At 39.9% G+C, this 19,622-nt stretch overlaps 2 protein-coding genes across 5 annotated transcripts in view; one reads left to right on the forward strand and one right to left on the reverse strand.

Moving 5' to 3' along the window:
- LOC136858458 (elongation factor-like GTPase 1) overlaps window positions 1-19,622 on the forward strand; it is a 400,027-nt gene that overhangs the window by 76,826 nt on the left and 303,579 nt on the right. The window contains exon 1 of one of the 4 annotated variants that reach the window (XM_067138013.2): window positions 18,831-18,907. The exons of the other annotated variants lie outside the window; for them this stretch is intronic. The gene's annotated coding sequence lies outside the window, so the exon portion shown is untranslated. Of the gene's footprint in view, window positions 1-18,830; window positions 18,908-19,622 lie in introns of those variants that run through there. 4 annotated transcript variants of the gene reach the window in all.
- The window catches only part of aos (protein argos), a 103,076-nt gene that overhangs the window by 46,113 nt on the left and 37,341 nt on the right, over window positions 1-19,622 (reverse strand). The window lies entirely within an intron of this gene.

Here is a 19,622-nt window from a genome sequence, read left to right on the forward strand (position 1 = left end):
GTTGTAGAGAATACAATTTCCGATCATTTATGTTTTATTCAGGTTTACCGTGCCGACTATAATAAGAGTGTTATTTCATAGAAGAAAACTAAATGTGAAGGTCTACAATATCGAAAGCGCATAACATTGAACAACAATAACATTACACTGACCGTTGTTTGTTGTGATGTTCTTTGTCTCTTATTCTGCCACTCAACTCCGATAGAGGGGCTTACTGCTGCGTACCGAGTATAACAGCCTGACAGAATATTGGCGGGAAATAGGTGGGGAGTTAGAAAACTTTCCTCTTTAGCATGCCGTTGTTCTGCTTCATACATTTTCTGATACTGCTGGTACGTAACACATTGGTTCATCATAGTATTCGATCCCTACTCTGACGCGCTGTTTTGAATGAGCAGTGTGCACACTTAGGCCTAAGGCAGAGGCTCACTTAGTAGTAGTATGACCTGGTCTAGAATTACAATTTAGGCCTATTCCAAATTATAGCACCACAATTCACCAAATAACTCAAATACAACTCTGAAAAGAGCCATTTCTCAAGAAAAACTTCTTCCTCTTCACTTTTATTAAATTCTACATTCATTTTATTCCAAATTAGCAGTGAAGAGGGGGTTTCTCCTCTGGCTTGGAGAAAAAAATTGCCTCCAAGTCAAACAGATTTTTCCGCCGCCAGTGTAGTGAATTGAGATTTTCTGACCGATCGGGTACTCCTAGGAGACAGATTAGTAAAAGGAGTAGTTTTTGCCCTGGGACTCTCCACTATTCGACCCCTCACCTCCCGCCGAAAAGAGACGAAGAGTATTCACGGATCACGGCTGTCTGCTCTGTCCAACTCGGGGACGTTGGACTGTTAGATCGGCAGCGTAGTACTGTTCGTTAAAGGTGAGAAAATGTGTGTTTTTTCATTTGATCGAGTATTTCATTGTAATGACCTATGTTCATTTCATTTGGGAAAACCCCTAAAACGGTCTTTCTGAGGATGTAAAAAGACAGGTGGAGAGTGAGTGTCTGTCATTATAATGGAAACTCCCCAACCTGATTGTGATTGGTGGTAGGCAAGTGAGCCTAACCCAGTCTTCATATGGGAAAGGACATTTGGTGGCTTCCCCGTCGCTTTTCTAGGGTAATGTTAAGAGAACTATGCAAGTTAATACAATCTTACTCACAAAGTGTACACTACCTACCCTAGAATTCTGTATACAATGCAGAATTCCGTAGCGAAGCACGGGTACATCAGCTAGTATGCATATAAATACATAACATTTCTTCTTCCCCGGCCTAGAAAGCCAAAAATAACGGCCTAGAGACACAGCATTTCCTGATCTGAGCAGCGGTCGCCTGTTGGCCACGGCTCTTCGGGCCTCTTCTTCTTCTTCCCGTCCTTGAGTACGGGTGCGAACTGTATGGCACATGTGGATTGGGTGCTGTTTTACTACCTTCCAGATGCCAACCCTGTGCGGAGGGATGTATTCATGATTGCGTGTTTGTGGTGATGGGCAGTTTGGTGTGCTGGGTACAAATGAAGAGGTGTGTATTGAGGCATCCAGTCCCTGAGGCAGAGAAATTAACCAGACGCTGTTAAAATCTCCAAAACGGTCAGGAATTGAACCAAGGACCCTCTGACGACGCTGACCATTCAACCAAACAGCCGGACAGATACACTATCTACCAAAATGTAATTGAGCACATGTGAGGATTGGTAATTGACTTGTATGGCCGACATATGCTTCAGGACGTACGAGAACCGGTTGACAAAGAGAAAGCACGAAGTACATGTCTATTGGACTTCGATAAGGGCATGCCACCTCAATGGACTGTCTAACAGGGCGATTGCAGTGAAGTTAAACATATCCAAATCAATACCAGCATTCGTTCTGCGTAGGTGGAAGGTGGTTGGTAATTGTGCGACTGGTGCACGTTCCGGGCGACATAAAGTTTTGACGGACAGAAATCGCATCCTGAAACGTGAAATTGTAAAAAATAGGGCACAGCCGATGGCTATTATCCAATAGGTGATTCGTGCAGCAACAGGAGTACCTGTTTCCAATGGAACCTGCGTACAGAGGCCTACCAGCTCGGATATTCCGAAGAGCAGCCGCACATAATCCCCTTATCACGACAGACAATACAGCTCGGAATGTTTGGACCATCGCAACTAGACACTAGTGCAGTGGAGATCGATTCTGTGTAGTGGTGAGTCGAGGTTGACATTATTTCGGTCCGATGGACGTGTATGGGTGTGAATGACTACACTTGTACAACTCTTGGTACCTTTTCTGCATGGGTGTGGCGTCTTCCCGGGGAATTGCTTCTGCCGGAGTGTATAGTGCCAACCAGGAAATTCGGTGCTGCTGGTGGTGGTGGTGGTGGTGGAGGGATGGTGTGTGTGTGTGTGTGGGGGGGGGGTTCTCGTCCTCCGGCGTGGGACCGCTGGTTTTTGTCCCTAGTAGCATGAACATAGGGGCATACTGTAATATTCTGGATGATGAAATGCTCCCATCATTGTGGCGTTTTTACGAAATGGACCCTTGTTACTTCGAGGATGACAATGCTAGGTGCTATGTTTCAGGGGCTACTATGCAGTGGTACGCCGACAACAATGTTCTCCGTGTGGTTATGGGCGCGCAGCTGTGAGTTTGCATTCGGGAGATAGTGAGTTCGAACCCCACTGTCAGCAGCCCTGAAGATGGTTTTCCATGGTTTCCCATTTTCACACCAGGCAAATGCTGGGGCTGTACCTTAATTAAGGCCACGGCTGCTTCCTTCCCACTCGTAGCCCTTTCCTATTCCGTCGTCGCCATAAGACCTATCTGTGTCGGTGCGACGTAAAGCCATTGTAAAAATTCAACAACAAAAAACCATTTTCCGATTGGACTGGCCGGCCCTGGGGGTAGCGACAATTATCAAAGGAGTCCGTAATAATAATGCAAGTTGTAAGTACTTAAAGAGCCTAATTGTTTTGTACACTCACAATTCATAGACCATTACGCTAAATTTAGTAACTGTATCTTCACTGTTTTATAACTTACGTACAGTGTGTGTGACTCTTAACTTGGCCACTATATGGTATAAATTAGCAGCGGAAAAAGAAGACATACTACAAGGCAGTGCAAGTGATGTAATTGTGAGACACTTGCAATTGCTAGGATTCACACTCAGACCATATTTTCCACCTCTGGTTGAGAAAATATCGTGAGAAATCTCTTCTTTGAAACTGCTCTCCATTGAGGAAGATCAACTAGCCTACCGAGCTCGATAGCTGCAGTCGCTTAAGTGCGGCCAGTATCCAGTATTCGGGAGATAGTAGGTTCGAATCCCACTGTCGGCAGCCCTGAAGATGGTTTTCTGTGGTTTCCCATTTTCACACCAGGCAAATGCTGGGGCTGTACATTAATTAAGGCCACGGCCGCTTCCTTCCCACTCCTAGACCTTCCCTGTCCCATCGTCGCCATAAGACCTATCTGTGTCGGTGCGACGTAAAGCAACTAGCAAAAAAAAAAAAAAAAAAGATCAACTAGCCTAAGTATATTGGGAGAGAAAAAGTGAAAAATAAAGTGAAGTTTGATACGGTGGAGAATCGGATGGAGTGGCATGTTTTAAAAGTCCCATGAATGTGTCACAACTCCACGTCTCTGATTGACTTTTATGTCCACGACACCCCCTATACCCGACAATTTCTAGAAAGGAAATACTGCGTTTAATGCCTATCATGAAAACATAGCCATATCAGAGTACCTTTTCTACTTTCATGCAAATGTAAACGAAATACAAAAGCAGAGCTAATGTAGAGTCTGATCTTCGGTTCGAAAGGCTACGCTTGTAAAACACCACCATCCGTTCCATTGATCCAACAACTGCAACGAATGATTTTTTTCAAGTAAATTTCCAGATCCAGACTGTTGTAGTAGTTATTAGCCAAGTATCACACTGTTTTATAATTTCAGTGCATGTATAAAATATCTTCATGTAAATTAAGGTAAATCAAACTTTCAAATTAATTAAATACTAGCAGTTTCCCGCTGGCTCCGCCCGCAAGGTACAAAGTATGGTGCTGTTCGTTACTATCCTCACGGATGTATTTGCAAAGTTTCGAGTTAATGAAATAAAGCACATGATCTCCTGTGGTAACGGAATCTAATATTATGTCAACAAAACACTTGAAAGTACATCACACAAGGAAATTGAATTAAACGTTCCTTGGAACAACACTACGCGCCGAACTGTTAAAAAGTCCTTCAAAGATCTTCGTCATGGAGACATATGTACTCATAACTTTTCTCAGAATCTACCAATTTAAGTAGTTATTACCTCAAAAGAATGTGTTTTAGACCAAAACGAACTGCGTTCCTCAATTAGAAGAAAAGATATGATTGCTTCAATGAGAAAAAGTGTTGAAGAAATGAGATGTCTAATTGAATGTGCACTCATAACTTTCCTCAGAATCATCCAATTTGAATATTTAAGAGCTGAAATAAAAGGACTTGATCCACTGAGTGTTTTAGATGAAAACGAACTCCGAACCTCAATTAGAACCAAAGATATGATTGCTTCAAAAAGACAAAAAAATTGAAAAAATCAAATAATTTGAGGAAGGCGGAAGTTAAGTGATTTATAGTACCCGATGACAAATCTGTGCATGAATACCTTTCAGTTAAAAAACAGAATTAAGGAAATCGACCGGGTAGAATGGCCAGACTGACTGACTTTACTTTTCATAATTTTTTTTTAAATATATAGATTCGTCGTAAATTACAGTATACCGAGCTCGATAGCTGCAGTCGCTTAAATGCGGCCAGTATCCAGTAATCGGGAGATAGTGGGTTCGAGCCCCACTGTCGGCAGCCCTGAAGATGGTTTTCCGTGGTTTTCCATTTTCACACCAGGCAAATGCCGGGGCTGTACCTTAATTAAGGTCACGGCCGCTTCCTTCCACTTCCTAGGCTTTTCCTCTCCCATCGTCGCCATAAGACATATCTGTGTCGGTGCGACGTAAAACAAAATAGCAAAATAAAATAAAAAATTACAGTCCAACATGGTATCATTACAAAATTCTTTTCATTTTTTTACTGAATGCAGTATTATGTTCTGTGGTTAAGGGGTCCTTGGACATGCCTCAGAGACAAAATGTCCGGGAAAGCCTGCAGTAGAACATTTTTAGGACGAACTGGACTGCCGCGGGAGGTCTCGAGAGGAGCAGCCAAGGCGGCCGCTGTTCTAAAGGGATGACAACTACCGAACAAACTTTGTGGACAGATATCCAATTACTTTTTGGTAGATAGTGTACGTAACAATCGTTAATATAATATATTCATAAGCAAATAAATCTATTTTCTGTTTGCTTTCATATAAAATGTGAATATTTATTTTCATCGGAAGTTTCTCAGGACATTACTACTCATATTTTCGCAGCCTACTAAATTTCCTCCAGTGGATTCTATAGTGATTTCTTTCAAAAGAGAAAGAACACTTTTGATATGAGGACAATTTTATTATATAAACAAAATTTGGTAATATGTTTATGAACGTTAAGTAGACAGCTCACTTGAACGTATAACTGGAACAAGCGTAGTTCATATAATGAGAGTTAACCGAGAGCAACATGAAACCAATCACTGTGGAAGATCGAACGTAGATGGAGTTGGTCTGAGTTGCCAGATATTATTCTGTATAACATGTAAAGTTGATCTACAAATTGTAGAACATGGCAAAAGAACAGGGAAATAAAACTAACCCGTTCTTCTTATGGTATGCAGGAAAGAAGGCATGATAGGCCTACTGTAGTTTGCATACTCAGTGGTCGAGCTCGTAGTCATCCGCATATAAATAAGAGTTTGGATCTGGGTTTGAAGATACTCTCCACAAACTTATCGACCAAAGACAACAGACTAGACAACGAAGTTATAAACGCTTCTCGTAGGCGAGGGATGACATAAAAATGCAACATTTTACCAATTCATTCAGTAACCTCTTTTATTTATCAACTGCTACTAAATTCCAGATGTATTTCAATTATCTGTATATGATAAGGAACATTTTAATTTTAAAATAAAATATAATCCCTTTGCAGTTTATAGTGATTGCCACAGTTGAGAAATCGAGCTACAAAACGTTTTACATATTTTATTTATTTTTTGCTATTTGCCTTACATCGCACCAACACAGATAGGTCTTATGGCGACGATGGTGGGAAGGAAGCGGCCGTTGCCTTAATTAAGGTACAGCCCCAGCATTTGCCTGGTGTGAAAATGGGAAACCACGGAAAGTCATTTTCAGGACTGCCGACAGTGGGGTTCGAACCCACTATCTCCCGGATGCAAGCTCACAGCTGCGCGACCCTAACCGCACGGCCAACTCGCCCGGTATTTTTCATAACTAAAATAGTATAGTAATGAATTGTGACTTTTTAACCCTAAAAGTGCTTGTATTTAGGCAAAATTCTCAGACGTTTTCTCTCAATAATTACTTCACCTTGCAGTTACAGGAAGCGTAATATTCCGATCAAAATGTCACAATTCGCGGACATCGTAAATATGCACTTTTTACGACTCGTTTGAACTAGTCAGTACTTCGGAAAACAGTACCATCAAAGAGTTTTCTTCTTATGAGTTCTTTATACATTCTAGTACCACAGCCTACCATTAACTCTCCCTCATGGGAAAATAAATCGCAGGTGGTAATGTCCCTACCTATACATGAGGATCGAGGGACTGATGAGGGTTATATTACATTTTGTGCGTTGGAAAGGGTTGTATTGTGTAATAGTAATGTGCTAGTCTTGTTCGCGCCTTGTTTGTAATTACAGGTCGTGTGTAACAGTTTCCAGGCGTGGCGGCGAACAAGAGCAATGCGACCTCTACCTGTGACGTATACTTCCGCCCGTAAGTTTGGCGCGCGAAAACTGGTTTGGTTGTAGCCTCGCACCAGTGCTTCATTCATGATAACCTTCCCGCTTCATTCAACCGGACGAGGCAGCATGACTAGATACAACTATAGTCTATAATAGACAACAAGCAGGTGGAATCATGTAAAGAACATATCTTTGAAGACCGCATTTATACATCTACCTGTAGTGTTAATAAACTCAGTATATTGCCTTACACCTGATGTCCGGTTATCCAGTTGCGTCCCTAACTTCATCGGTTAGATCGATGGCTTTTTATTTATGTGTCCTGAAACATGGCCTATTTAGAAATGTGAAATTGCCGGGCTGAGTGGTTCGGATGGTTGAGGCGCTGGCCTTCTGACCTCAGCTAGTCAGGTTCGTTCCCGGCTCAGTCCGGTGGTATTTGAAGGTGTTCAAATACGTCAGCCTCCTGTCGGTAGGTTTATAGGCACGCAAAAGAACTCCTGTGGGACTAAATTCCGGCACCTCGGCGTCTCCGAAAACCGTAAAAGTTGTTAGTGGTGCATTAAAATTATTATTATTATTATTATTATTATTATTATTATTATTATTATTATTATTATTATTATTATAAATGTGAAATTATAAATTACCAATTACAATGATATCCACACATTCACAACTATTATGTAAGTCCAACATTTTCCGGTATTTAGGAAAAAAGTTATATTTGAGGAAAAATTTATTTTCGGGTTGTTTGATATCTGCATTAATAGAGACAACTATCACGCGAGGGACTGTTCGAAATTCGAATTCTACGGATAACAACTTGTCATTTAATAGAGTCCGCGCATATTGTAAGACTAAACTAGTCGTTTGTGAACCATATGAACTCGCTGACTGTAACACATAGTCAGTACATTTTGGAGCTGGCTATGAAGCCCATTATTCATGGACTTACCGGGCGAGTTGGCCGTGCGGTTAGAGGCGCGCGGCTGTGGGCTTGCTTTCGGGAGATAGTGGGTTCGAATCCCACTGTCGGCAGCTCTGAAGATAGTTTTCCGTGGTTTCCCATTTTCACACCAGATAAATGCTGAGGCTGTACCTTAATTAAGGTCACGGCCGCTTCCTTCCTATTCCTAGTCCTTTCCTGTCCCATAGTCGCCATAAGACCTATCTGTGTTGGTGCAACGTAAAATAGCAACAAAAAAAGCTCATGTACTTAGCACTTAGGTTGACCGACTTTGAAAAGATTTCCAGTTGTCCCCTCTATTTCTATTGCAGACAGGATAGTATATTTTTCATTGGGAATGTTATTTTTTCACTGGTATGCCTGTCCCATCACCACTAGTAGTCAACAAGACTTTAATATAGCTGCAACAATATGTTCCAGATCTTAAGTTACAGACATCTAGTGACAGATTTAAGAATCGCGATGAGTATTCGGGGCTATTCACCCTGATATTCCACGACTGTAAAATTAAGTAACACAAGGATTTGTCTCTACTACCTACCTCTCGAACACTTTTACGCAGTTGATGAAGTATAACATACGATAGTTCGCACAAAAGAAAATAATTCTATGGCTTAAACGTGTTTTGGTATATACATTTATTTTCCGGAGTTCGGGGTACTGCTGCAGAATAATTGCTTTCCAGCCCACGATTAGGGCTGATTCACTGTGAAAGTCCTGTAGACTGAACACGGAAAGCTATTTGTAATGAAAATGTGTAGATATGCTTGCATTTTCTTTTCTGTCAAGCTCCCTTTGTGAATTAGGGGTTGAGTGCCGGCCTCCGGATCCCACGGCAGAGGTAGTCAGATTTTTGAAGGGCGGAAAGAAACACATGTGGTGTTCACCCGATATAGCTAATTAAAATTCATACAGATCGTCCAACAGAGATCCGCTTCTCTGTCATCTGGTCGAATAAAACAGAACGTCGAAATTGACAGCACAGATGGCGTGAAATAAAAATAATTGAAAATGGTAGCTGAGATATATCATCATCATCATCATCAGTTTGTGGAAACAAAACTTTTATTCATGCACATGTCTTTTTTTTTATATTACTCTAATAATGACCTGGTGTCCTTAATTAGACATACCCTAAGCGTCACTGTCCTCTACGTGATGGTTATGGGGTTTCAGTTCAAAATCTAGGACTGTAGTAGAAAGTTGATGGTGTGTTGTTGTTGTTGTTGTTATTGTTGTTTGTATCTTATTTTTTCCGCTCACTGTTGTGGATAATGTGGTCACAATAATTGTTCCAGTGCATTTTGGGGATATGGATTTTCTCGATCGTCGCCTGGATATGAATCCTCTAGTATGCAAAATGAAGCTAATGCAATTCCATATAACACTTCTTGTTCTTCTTTACCATTACTTCCAACTAGAAGGAGCTACACAGCTTTTCAAGGAATGTTTGATTGCAACACGCAGTTACTCTGGAGTTCATGGTGTGGGTGTTAAAAATAGTCCAAAGACATCAAAAATATCAGCTGAAAGTTGAATGCTGTAGGTTTTTGTCGCAAAGTTCGCCTGGACTATTGTGCTTAGTATGCACATCGAAGACTTATTTCGGTCCATAGAAATTCTCAGATATCCTATAAATTGTCAAAAACTAAAATATTGATTGATTTTTAATGCAGTGTTCGAGCTCCATGGATATTCCCCGAGTCAAAAACTATTATTAAATTATTTTTATAAATTGTCTGAGCTCCTAAATTTTGCGAACTGGAACTGTTTTGCAACCCATTTACAACTGTCTGAAATAGTAATTCACTGTGTTTCTTTTGGACAATCATATTTTAAAATTAGCATAATATATTCTTAGGAGAAATGAAAGACCTGTAAGTAAATTCTATGTTATTAACAATGTGTTTTTCTAAAGATAGGACCTCATCCATAGTGATCTCGGACTATCTAAATCTATCTCTAGATTCGATAGAGAGAATGAATTCCACAGTAGTAACTGGGTGTTATAATTGGGTGTTTCTTGAAAAGTTGTGTAGCTGTTTCTGGTTAGAAGATTAGAGAGGGGGGGGGGGGGGAGAGAATCTCCTGGGCTCGAACCTGCAGCCTCCGCTGCTCTGGAAGTTGTTCGCGTGAAAGGCAGAGGGTCGGCTAAGTAGGTGTGGCTGCTGCGATCTGTTCAAGGCCGGAGTCTGCTTCCTTGTAGGTTACGTTCCTGAGGACAGTTGCATTTTAAGATGCTATCAACATTACCGTATGGATCGTTGCCAATAGCTCGCAAACATGTCAGACTTTTCCTCAAGGCCAATGCATTGTGTATGAATAGGTTGCCCCTTATATCTCCTATGCGATACTTTAAGGGAAAAGTAAGATATTTCAATGAGAATTCATACGTACTAACATTTTGAATATTTTTGAATAAGAAGTAAAAGTCTGTGCTCTTCCTTTGCTGCCCTCAAATGAGATGCTTGGGTGTTCATGCCAATCTGAAGCAGAACAGGAAGAGCATATTAACTCATTGTACCAAAATGTCGAGAACAGCAACCGCCATTCTGAGCTGGTCAGGTCATGTCTTCTCCACCAGCCACCCCTTTAAGAACAGACCACTCTGTATGTCACATCAATTCGAAAAAATCGACAGATTTCACTTTCACCACGCAGAATCGACTACAGCCTTGTTGAATGTAAGAAGCTGAGTGGAAATAAAGAGCAATCATTTGGGACACTTAACATAATCTTTTATTTATAAAAGATTCTAGTCAGTAAGTCATGAAATATAAATATCACTTATTGTACTAACAGAGGAGAATGAACTGATAATATATGCGACTAGTTTTCAAAGTACGCAGAGCGCAGTAAGCCATCCACGCAATACACGCAGAACTGCAAACTTGTATTATGGACGTACGCAACGTGAATCTAAAAGTTCAGATTACCGATAACAATCTTCCTTAAGGGTTGTTAATCTCGTCGTTTCGCCTTTTAAAATAGCAACCCTCTTCACTGTGTACTGACTCTTCTCACCTTCTAGAACACGATTGACCCTGTAACTCAAGCGCTTAAGACAGGTAGAGGGGACAATATTCTCTCATATAAAGAGCTGGAAATGTTATTCCCAGCAGCCGGTAATATAACTCTCATTATTCTCGTTTCTAATTTTCAATAAACCATTTGTAAAATTTGAACATTCTATTTGTTAAGATGCATTGAAGCCTTTCATTTGCAACTACAGGTAATGCAGGGTTATATGAACAACGAACTACATGTGAGAATTAGGATTCATCATTTATATAAGCCGAATTGGTAAAACATAAACTCTTTGTCTAACTTCTAACAGTAAAAGCAACTGCTCACATCTCTGTGAACTACACCGAACGGTTTCAACCCCCGGAAATGTTAGAATTGACAATTTTTGATTGTTACTAATCCTTCCTTTCCCTCCACTGCCAAGTCCCGGAAGTACTTACTTGAATTCGAATATTTTGTTTTGAGGCGTGTGTTTCTGTGTGTGTGTGTGTGTGTGTGTGTGTGTGTGTGTGTGTGTGTGTGTGTGTGTGTGTGTGTGTGTGAGAGAGAGAGAGAGAGAGAGAGAGAGAGAGAGAGAGAGAGAAACTTATCTGGGCTCTCGCACCATCCCTAAGAATATCTATCGGCAGCAGTCGTACCTTCCTGTCGCATGAACTCACGCATAACAGTCTCCACACCAATGCTTGGACCTTCTCATCATAATCATCAGTCAATTAATAATCTGCTTTTAGGGCTGTGGCAGATTCCGTATCAATTCTTTGCCTAGCTTTTTCTCAAACATTTTCAAAGAACACCATTAGGATTTTCTGCACACCAGTAGCGAGAGTTATGACTGTTAACACGATCATTAAGATTAAACCAGAACGTTTACATAGGAAAGTACGGTGTTGCAATGATAACTGTCTCACCATGTTAACAGCTGAGATTCAGACTGGCGACTCCTGCGCGTGCCTCCCATACTGCAGCTGCCGTAGCCCAGAGTAGTAACACCGTGCGTTCGGCCTGGGTTTATATGAGAGACCCTGCACTTGATCGGGTACAGTTAAAAGTGTCTTAGTGATGCGTTATTAGGAAACCTCATTTTTTGTCGAAACATTTCTACTCTCCACCGTTTAGGTTTCTTATCAGCGTTAAATATTGACCTCACTCATTTCTTACGTACATTAAAATACAAATACTGGATGAGATCGTAGTTACTGTTATCCCTTCTCTTCTTTCTTTCTTTCTGTCTCTTCTGGAATGCCTTTCAGGATTACTAGTTTCACAGTACTTTTTATCATTTTTGGCAAATGCACGGCTGTGTTTTCGCACTTCAACAAATCGTGTAACCGGGTGTTTCGGTCCTGGTAGCGTATTCTCCACTTCCTGTAGCACATTGATGAACTTACACTGTTCATTAAGTTCGACAGGGCACTATTGTCTTTCTAATGGTGCAAGAATTTTTGGTTCAAACCCTTTTACAACATTGCGTAGTTCTTTCAACTGAGAATTATGTGGAGTATCATCTTGAGAAAAGTGCGAACCCCCAACCCCCTCATGTATACTGCCCTCATCACGTTTATCGGTACATTCAGCTAAGCTTATATAGCGGTGCACATTCTTTCTATCTGCTTGTCTGGATGAGACCTAGTAATGTGAGTACTCACCCGTATATAATGTTCTCCGCAATAAGGGCAAGGTGGTGTTTTGTTTAGGGTACTTGCAGTCGATTGGACATTACTAGACCTTCCCATTACCCGTTACTTCTGATTGTACACTTTTAATTATGCGAAACAGAGTTCTATTACTCTGTGTCTAAACTATTACATAGCTGGTCTCCAACAAGGAAGTCAAATGTAAAATATTACAGAAGGGAAAGAAAACGTACCATATATAACATGAAATGACGTATATAACCTATATTAACCATCCTTAGCAACCACGGTTGCAAGTAAACAAAATTGTCCGCATGCTGTTTAAGGTTAGTAGGATTAAGAACTTCAAGAACGACTCTAAGAGACACGCAGTATCATTAGTAAGAACAAAATACTGGTAGAGAACTAAAAGAAACGAAAATGAAAGTTCTAGAAACGAATAAGGGTCTTAAATATATGGAGCACCAGATCACCTGATATTCAACAGATCACCGCCTTCAGCAGAAAATAATAATAGAAAGGTCAGTGCTCGTGCTCCATGAACCTACTACACTAACTACACTAACCCAGAAAACAACACTACTGCAGTTGAAAGGATAAGTTTCAACACCACCATATTACACATTTACATTTTTCATTGTTGATGTTATTTATACTGTATAGGTGCAGAATTCAGTATTGCACTCGAAATCAATCACAACCATTCAGTTCGTCACTAATACAAGATTAACACAAAGCGAGTTCACAGTTAGACCTTAATGATACGTAAAACTGCGCATTGGACAACACACGAACACACGCTGTCCATCACCACTCCAATCATTCAGTCTGTATTAAAATAGGCCTATTTCATTCTCAATAACAGTGTCGCGCAGAATTTACCACAAAAACCCAGCATAACACCGCTGAATATCAACGTCAACAATGAAATAAATCCTGTTTAAGCTTATACCGACAGCATTTTTCAAAGTATCTTCCAATTCGAACCTTACCCATGCTGTGATTAATCTAAAGAAAATCACTTCTTTGGGTCCAGAGGTATAACTCCACTTTTCTTTTGTTAACTGGAGGAAAACGTGCAAATTAGAAAAGAGCCTACAGGGCAAAGTCGTGAACACTAGCGAAGCCTAAAGCACTCTGTTGCTATCTAAACATCAAACATCACCTTTATGACACAACAATTTCATTTTATTTGACATATTTTGTGAACAGGAGAACTTCAACGTACGGATATAGTAATGATTCAATTTTAACGTTATTTATACAAATAAATACTAGTGTTAAAGTTTACATACGCATAGAAATAGATTAAAGAGGGGAGGCAGAACGCTGTGCTGAATGACCAAGCGGACAAATCGAAGAAAACGATAGGAACAAGTTGGAGGAAAGAAACCCACAGCAAAAGAATGAAAGAAATATGGTCATTCAAAACGAATAATGTATGTACGTATGTCCAACCCTTGTACCGTTCCTGTACGGGGTTGCGTATGCGACGAATCTTCGTAGCGATTTTTTCTACCGGCTGCCCTTTCTGACGTCAACCTCATCGAGGAGTTAATTAGATGAAATGAATGACGTGATAGTAGGAAGGGAGAGTGTGACACCCGGTGCCGGCAGATATCCTACTCCTGTCGAATAGCACCAAAGGGTGCTCCAGGCTTAGTCCTCATCCGACGTACGAATCACCATCAACAGCGTCATATGCCCACACTCTATATGAACACTGCGGAAAATGTTGGAACTGAACCAGGGTTTTGGCACGCAATGTAGTGATTAGAAATTGTATACTACCACCTCTCCTACCCTACCGTCCGGCTCCATGGCTAAATGGTTAGCGCGCTGGCCTTTGGTCACAGGGGTCCCGGGTTCGATTCCCGGCAGGGTCGGGAATTTTAACCATAATTGGTTAATTTCTCTGGCACGGGGGCTGGGTGTATGTGACGTCTTCATCATAATTTCATCATCACGACCCGCAGGTCGCCTACGGGATTCAGATCAAAAGACCTGCATCTGGCGAACCGAACTTGTTCTCGGACACTCCCGGCACTAAAAGCCATACGCCATTTCATTTTTTCCTACCCTACCGGCTAGCCATGGTGTCAGACCATGCAGATTTGACTCCTTAACGATCATGACCACCAGGCGGGCTAATAATAATAATAATAATAATAATAATAATAATAATAATAATAATAATAATAATAATAATAAAACTCCGCTATTACCGGTCCCAAGCCCGGGGCCTCGTCTATCAAGAGACGGGGAAGTGAGGAGGGGGAGGAGTAACAACCTCGTTAAAAAACCTGGGTCCATCTGGCTCCGGGTGGTAGCACCCAGTAAGGGCCCCTGCCTAGGGTTACAGGTGAAACCTGGCCAACGGTCTTGAAGGCGGAAGAGGAACTCTGCTTTAGTTCCGAACGGTGGAGAGAGCGGAAGAGCCTAGTGGAGTGAACCACGAACAAAAATCAAATTTCGGACTAACAATCCGATCTTATCCTGGAATCTAATTCCTCACTTTGTATTTTATACAATTTCAATTGCAGTATGGAAAGTCCGCTGAATGAAGGCACTACCCCAGGTGGTAACTCGAAAGAGAAATCTACCATTGCGTCACGCAATGCATCGGGACTAAAGGTTCTGGGGAGTCCCAACAACTGCAATCAGAAGGTTGAGTCGGAGCAACCTTGGAATCCTTCTAAAATGAAATTCAAAAAGGAATTCTTTTTTGGCACTTTAAATGTAAATTCTCTACTCAAGACTGGTAAACAAAAAGAACTAGAAATACTTCTAGAGAAAAACAAAATTCAAATTTTGGCAGTTCAAGAAACTAGATTCCTAGATGAAAATGTAATAGACACTTGTAACTACAGGATCTTTAAAGGCAAACCAGCAATCAAAATTATGAAGGGGATGCCACTACTTGGTACAGCTTTCTACATTCATAAAAGTATAATAGGAAATGTAACAGAATTTAAATCCAACTCAGAAAGAATATCTCTCCTATCAATTAAATGCAAAAACAAAACGTACACACTTGTTAATTGCCATGCACCAATAAATGAAGACAATAGGAAAAACCCTCAAAAAACAGAAGAATTCTGGGTTCGTTTGGAAAATGAAATATCCAAAATTCCGAAAATGAACACCATAATACTATTAGGTGACTTCAATGCACAAATAGGTAGAGAAAAGAAATTTAGAAATGTAGTAGGACATTACCCAGCCCACAGAAGAACAAATACAAATGGTATTAGGCTAATCAGTTTGTGTCAAAGCTATCACCTGAAACTAATGTCAACCTTCTTTAGAAAACTCCCCAGAAAAGCTAAAACGTGGATATCTCCAAACCCAATGTTAGGAGAGTTTCAGTTAGATCATGTGGCTGTTTCAAAAAAAAGTACAAAAGAAATTATGAATGTGAAAGTAGTAAGGAATGGTGAATTTGATTCCGACCATTTTCTCTCTAAAATTAAAGCCAAACTCCTACCTAATAAAGAACAAAGAAAGCCACAGAGGTTAATAAAATATAATGTAGACAGACTTACTATAACAAAAGAATCAATTAAAAACTACCAAGATGAAATTAAAGTGGCTAAACAAGGCAACTGGCAAGAAATATCCAAAGCAATTAATTATGCAGCACAGAAAACATTTGGGCCAATAAAAAATAAAAGGAAAATATGGTGGAATGAAATATGTGAAGAAGCTTTAGCAGAGAGGGCTAAAACATGGAAAAAATGGAAATGCTCAAAGAAAATTGAAGATTTTGATCAGTTTAAACAACAAAGGAAGGAAACAGCAAGGATAATCAGAAGTACTAAACGAGCCTTTCAAAAGGAGAAACTTATAGAAATGGACAAAAACTTTATAAAAAATAACACCCGTGACTTTTATCAGACTTTTAAGAATGAATTAAAGGGGTACCAAACTACAAATGTTAGTTTCAAGGATGAAAACGGCAGAATTGGACTAAGCAATACTGAAAATTGTGAGATATTAGCAAGATATTTTGATCAACTTTTGAACTGTCCTGAACCAAGTCATAAATTAGAATTTCAAGATATTGATGAAAATTTGGAAGAAGACATACCACCAACTATAAAAGAAATTGAAGAAGTAATTAAAACCCTCAAAAACAACAAAGCTAGCGGAGAAGATTCTATTACAGCGGAACTTTTGAAGTGGTCCTTGCCAAATATAGCAAATGAGCTACAATTACTCTTTGAAGAAATCTGGAAAACTGAAAAAATTCCTGAGGAATGGAAAGTAGCCTTGATACATCCACTCCACAAAAAAGGTAATAAACAGGACGTTAATAACTACAGAGGAATATCTTTATTAGCAGTGGCATATAAAATATTTTCCAAAATTTTATTAAACAGAGTAGAAACAACACTAGACAATCATTTAGGTGAATATCAAGGTGGTTTCAGGAAAGGAAGATCATGCTCAGAACAAATATTTAATCTTAAGTCAGTAATTCGCCACAGGTTACTTAATTCAAAGGACATTGTAGTCATGTTTGTAGATTTCAAAAAGGCTTTTGATTCTGTTGACAGAGAAACTATATATAAAATAATTCGAGAATTTGGCATAAAGTCTAAACTGGCAAATCTAATCCGTGAAACACTTACAGACACAGTCTCTAAAGTGAAATTTCTGGGAGAGATATCACAGCCTTTCAAAATAAAAACTGGTGTACGACAAGGCGACGGACTATCCCCAATTCTTTTTAATTGTGTCCTAGAGAAAATAGTGAGAATTTGGAACGAAAAACTTATTGAACTCAACATTTCACCGATAAGGTTAGGAAGAGGAAACAAAAGGATTGAAATAAATTGTCTTGCATTTGCAGATGACTTTGCAATACTTTCTGAAAATGTGACATCTGCTGTAACCCAAGTAAATGTCTTGGAAAGAATCGCCAGCAGAACTGGCTTAAGAATTTCTGCAGAAAAAACAAAATTTTTAACAAATATTTGGGATGCACCAAAATTTCTGAAAACAGATATTGGCCAAATAGAGAGGGTAAAAAAATTCAAATATCTAGGGGAAATAATCCAAGAAAATGGTTTAGAAAAATCTGCAGTAGAGGAGAGGGTACATAAAATGGAGAGAGCTTATGGTGTCACCAAAGATATCTACAATAAAAGATGCCTATCCAAAAATGCAAAAATAAGGCATTACAACACAGTAGTGAAGCCAGAATGCCTATATGCAAGCGAGTGTCTGGCATTAAACTATAATTTAGATAAGCTAGAAATACTAGAAAGGCGAATCATGAGGAAAATATTAGGCCCACAAAACACAGCAGAAGGTTGGAAATTACGAAATAATGCTGAAATATATCAAAAAATAGAAAATATATCAGATGTAATGAGGAAAAGGAGACTTATGTTTTTTGGACATTTATATCGAATGCAAGATAGTAGATTAACCAGTAAGATTTTCAGATATTTGTGGAGTAAGAAATCAACGACAAGCTGGGTCAACGAAGTAAGAAAGGATTTAGAAAAAAACAATATAACAACAGAAGAAATAAATAATAGAGAAGGCTTTCGGTTAAAAGTATTGAAAATAGAAGGATTCCAAGGTAGGAAAGTAAAAACGACTGGTTCAAAGTGGTCTGAAGACAGAAAGAAGAAACATAGTGAACAGATGAAAGCGTACTGGAAGAAAAGGAAAGAACAAAGAAGAAGGAATTGAAATTGGCACGTGGTCCTCTGGTGGCCCATTCGAAAGAAGAAGAATAATAATAATAATAAAATGGCGTATGGCTTTTGGTGCCGGGAGTGTCCGAGGACATGTTCGGCTCGCCAGGTGCAGAACTTTTGATTTGACACCCGTAGGTGACCTGCGCGCCGTGAGGAGGAGGAGGAGGGTGAAATAAAGATGAAGACGACACATACACCCAACCCCCGTGCCAACGAAATTAACCAATGATGGTTAAAATTCCCGACCTTGCCGGGAATCGAACCCGGGACCCCTGTGACCAAAGGCCAACACGCTAACCATTTAGCCATGGAGCCGGACAACAATAATAATAATAATAATAATAATAATAATAATAATAATAATAATAGCTGTTTGCTCTTTTCACAACATTCGGTGTCACGGACAAAGGTGAGACCACTGGTTAGCGACATGTGACACGTAAGATGATGTGATTCTCTTTCTCGTTTCTCGCTCTGTATACCAGTCTGTGATGTAACGTAGCCTATGATTATGAGTAACGAACCGAGGTCGCGTTTTACACCTGCAAACTGCATGCTGATCATAATGATGACAAACACAAGTGACGTAATGTAGAACTTCCATTTACGCTTGAATTCTCCAGCCCAGTTATAATACCGCTGAAGAGAAAGGAAACTCGGTACTGAAAGTGTTCCACGGCTTAGTTACTATGTGATTACAATAACAGACATGGACGTAAGTATTCGTACAGTCTCTAGAAAACAACAAAATTATTTATTTGTGGAACTCTTAGTACAAACATAAATACTTCTGATAGGCATAAATGTAACCAATCACGTGAACGTATGGACACGGTAATGATACAATTTTAACATTCTTCATACAAAAAATATTTCTCCTTTCAGTACGAGTTACAACCCGGACAGAAGCATTCGTACACTCACGTAGCGTTAATTTTCTCGAAGGAAAAACAATGGTGAATTCTGTCCCTCAGCACTTGATGTGTCTACCTCTTTTGTGAGTCACTTCCGTCAGTCTGTTGCTCACACTGTGCACCAGATGTCCAGTTGTCTTTGCTCCAGTATTATGTCATTCCTTCAGAAGCAGTTCTTTTAGTTGTGATTGATTTTTTCGTCTTCATCTTTCCAGTTCATTCCAGAGGTACTCAATAGGGTTGAGATCGGGAAATTGGGCTGGGTTTTTAGGGTGTGGGGCGGGGCGTATTATAAAGCACCTACAGTCGGGCAGTCTCGGCTGTGTTCTTGGTATCGTTGTCGTGCTGGAAGTGGTAATCGTTTCCCAAACCCAATTTCTCAGCATTCTTTTTCACATTTTCTTTCAGAATACGTAAGTAAGCAAATGTGTCCATAGTTCCCTCAATTAATAATAGCTCGCTGACATCATAAGCGGCCATATACCCCCAAACAAAACACCATCTCCGCCATTCTTC

The sequence above is a fragment of the Anabrus simplex genome, chromosome 1 (assembly GCF_040414725.1).
Source record: "Anabrus simplex isolate iqAnaSimp1 chromosome 1, ASM4041472v1, whole genome shotgun sequence".
Lineage (NCBI taxonomy): Eukaryota > Metazoa > Arthropoda > Insecta > Orthoptera > Tettigoniidae > Anabrus > Anabrus simplex.